Consider the following 3,463-nt stretch of genomic DNA (forward strand, 5'->3'; position numbering starts at 1 on the left):
CTGGTTGTCATGGCTTCTCCCCTTGCCCCAGCTCCAGCCGGCTGGTGAAAAGGACACTTCCCACAATGCATTGCCTACCTGCCCCTGCCTTTCCATCTTCTGTAATCTGTAGTTTCTGACTTGGTTGTAGACAGATGGTGCAAAGGACAAGGGATGCTGTGATGGAGAGAGGTAATAAGATTTCCGCTTCAAAGGACAACTCTTAAGAGGCAGAGAGGAGTGGCTGGGCTTGTTTCTGGTGGATCAGACACAGACAGCCCAGATGGGAGCATAGATGTGAAGCCCCTTCTTGTCTTTTCCAAGTAGGCCTCTGATGGAGGGTTTCTGATGGAGGTAGGCAGGTGAGATTGCTGGGTATTTGCCCCTTTGTCTACATTCCTGACATCCTTGTGAGAAGTTATTTTTTTTTTCTAGGCAAGAACTTTAATGAACTGTTACCGACAACATAAAAAAAACAGTATAATATATACAAAATCATCATTTTATGTCAGGAGAAAATTCATCATGTCGGCAGCAGAACATGTCTGCCGACCTACAAGTGGCTGGCATAGTACATCCACTCTGTGACAGGCCCACTGGGACTGTGGTGAACATGCCTGTACCTCAGTACAAAGTCCCCTTTTACTGAGAAATGTACAGAAGGAGAGATGAAGAAAGTGTACCCAAAAGGAAGAGGGAGAGGCTGGGTGCCCTGTGCCCTGAGCTCAGAACTTCAGGGGGATGACCGGCCAGTACTTGGGCTGCTTTTGGTCACAGTGCTTGTCAAAGCTCAGCTGCACTGCAGCCTCTATGGCCTGGATCTTGGCGCTGTCCCCATACAAACGCTTCATCTCGGCCTGGGACGCTGCTCACTAGGCCTCTCAGTTGGGGCCTCTACCAACCAGCGGGTGTTGCAGTACAGGTTGTGGTCAGCGTTCACATAGCTTTCCAGGTGCTCTGCATTCCAGCTGCTGTCACTACCGTCCTTCTCTGTGCCTCTCCATCTCTGCAGAGTACTGGCGGAGCTCTTTGGTGATTTCCATATTGCTCAGGTCACATTCTACCTCTGCATCTAACTTGATCTCCATCTCTTCCTCTTTGGACAAAGCTTGGTCTTCTCTTGTGGCTGCCTGGATTCTACTGCTGTCATGTGGCTGCTGCCCAGACCCTCTGAAATGTAAAGAACTGCATGGGGAGTCCTGCCAGGTCACATGATGGCTATAGAAGGACTAAGGATACGCAGCCTGGTTATCGTAACAGCTTTGGGGAAGAAGTGCAGGAGGGAAGTACCATGGAAGACTGAAACAGGATTCCCCGGCCTTCCTGTAGGCATTCTGGTGGCTTTGCATCGAAGCCATTGCTTGATGATAATGTTGCCAGTATCTTGCATATACCGGATGAGAATACCAAGGCCTGGTAGCTTTCAATGTTCATGCCTTCACCGCTGCTGTCTCTGATTGTGAAAGTCCAAGTGGGTGCCGAAACTCATGGGCTCTCAGCTTGCATATCCTGAGCGGTGGCCGAGCAGGGGCCTAGTTTTCCTTCCTTAGTGAGAAGTTTTAAAGATTCCCTGGTCACTCATTGTTTTGAGCTAGATGTCTCGTGAATTAGTAGTTAGCACACACTTATTGCTTACCCCTCCCTCACATTCATTTCTTCATCGCCTAACAACAGCTCCTGATTGGACTTGGGGTCAAGCCCTCTCTTAGCCCAGGTGGCTTGGGTGGGGGTTCTTGAGGTAGTGCACATGACCCTGACCTAAGCCAATCATCACTTCTCATTTCCCAGGTCACAGCAATTAGTTCAGGGGTGGGCATGTTACCAGAGGCTGGTACAATCAGAATGAAGTTCAGGACTTTTGTGGAAAGCAGGCTCAAGTCTCCCTGCTAGACTTGAACCCTCAGGCTTATGAAATGAGCCTTGGGTGTTACCTTGAGTTTGAGAATAAAGCTGAGGACTGGAGAGAGGTCATATATTGGAGACAGCACAGAGCTCCTGATCCAGCCTTGCCTGAAGCTGGCCCTACCCTTTGATCTTTCAGTAATAGGAACTAATAAATTTTCTTTTATGTTTAAACACATTTGGGTCAGATTATAAGTTAACTGAAGTAGAATGAGTCCTCACTGATAGAAGTATGATCAGCAAAAGAAAAAGACCAAATATAATAAGGAAGACATATTCCTTAATATTTATAGTTTGGAAGGCAAAAAGGTTAAAGGGGACCATTCTCATATCCCCATGGAATCCATGGAGTCACAGTCAAGCACTCCTGGAGGGATCTGGGTGCCGGCATCTCCAGCCAGCCCTGTGATAGAGATCTGAGGAGTTCCCCTTAGAGCTTCTCAAGGAAATCCTTGATGCAATAAGCCGCACACTTAGGGAAGCTGTTCTCTCCAGACAAGGTACAACTTGAGAAATGGTTTCAAAATGTTTTGACATGTTCCTGAATGGCAGGTCTATGGGAGAACAGAACAGGGGCTGTGGTATGTTTGAGGCTTTCTGTGACCTAGGGGTAGGTGTCAGGAAAGCTTCCAAACTCTCCCTAGAGGCCAAGCCAGGGCTGCCTGAGAGGCTGGACAGTGGGCACTCAGGCCCCACTGGGCAGGGACACCAGTGTGTCATGCTTGTTGTCACACTTGGCTTATTTGCACTCCTCCACCAGGAATTCTGTGGGGCAGGGGATTGCACACTGCACACATCACAGCTGCTCATCCAGGGTTCAGGGAGCACAGGTGGTGTGGCACTTGCTTCATCTTGAGTGGCACGGAGCACAGAGCAGCCACTGTGGAGTGTGGAAACACCAAACCCTGAGTCACCACTGACTGTTGCCCTGGGCATAGAACCCCAGGTGAAGGCACTTAACACTGGTTATCCCCGTGCATCCAGGAAGCTGAACGGTGGCCAAAAAAAAAAGTTACAATGCAGTCAGGCTGGACCAGAGAATTCCTGCATGTGCAAGTTTGTGTGTGTGTATGTTTTGGAAGTCATGCCAGATGTCGTCTTTCCTCATGTGACATTTGGTATCTTTCTTCCACAGCAGTGTTCCATTATGTTCTAGTTCTTGAAAGAGGCAGTGAGGCAACAAGTGTACGACGAAAGTTATTTGGGAAATGATTTATGTGTATTATAGTCTTCTCTTAGAGGATCACAAAGTATATTAGCATATTAAAGGCTCTGAGAAGTCCTGTAATAAAGGAGCCTGGTTGATTGAATGATTGTGGAACTCATTGTGGGTGGATCATTTGCATACTGGATGGAATGGGGTGCCAGGCTGACTGTGCAGAGGGTGACTAGTCCCTGAAATGTAGATAGCGGCCACCTAGAGAATGGTGGAGCGTTGGGCATGGATGGGTGAACTGACCAACTGGGCTATGCATTTCAGCCCCAAAGCACTTAAAGCATAAGGTAGATTGTAAGATCCTGGAGTTCACCTGCCTTAAACACCTCCTTTCATAGACAGGGACATCAAGGTCCATAGAGAAGA

The 3,463-nt window shown here is 48.2% G+C and overlaps 1 pseudogene; it reads right to left on the minus strand.

The window, feature by feature from the left end:
* Positions 1-704: 704 nt before the first annotated feature.
* Positions 705-1,728, minus strand: LOC101124444 (gem-associated protein 8-like; annotated as a pseudogene).
* Between the last annotated feature and the right edge of the window lie 1,735 nt (positions 1,729-3,463).

This window comes from Gorilla gorilla, chromosome 16 (genome assembly GCF_029281585.2).
Source record: "Gorilla gorilla gorilla isolate KB3781 chromosome 16, NHGRI_mGorGor1-v2.1_pri, whole genome shotgun sequence".
In the NCBI taxonomy this organism is placed as follows: Eukaryota; Metazoa; Chordata; class Mammalia; order Primates; family Hominidae; genus Gorilla; species Gorilla gorilla.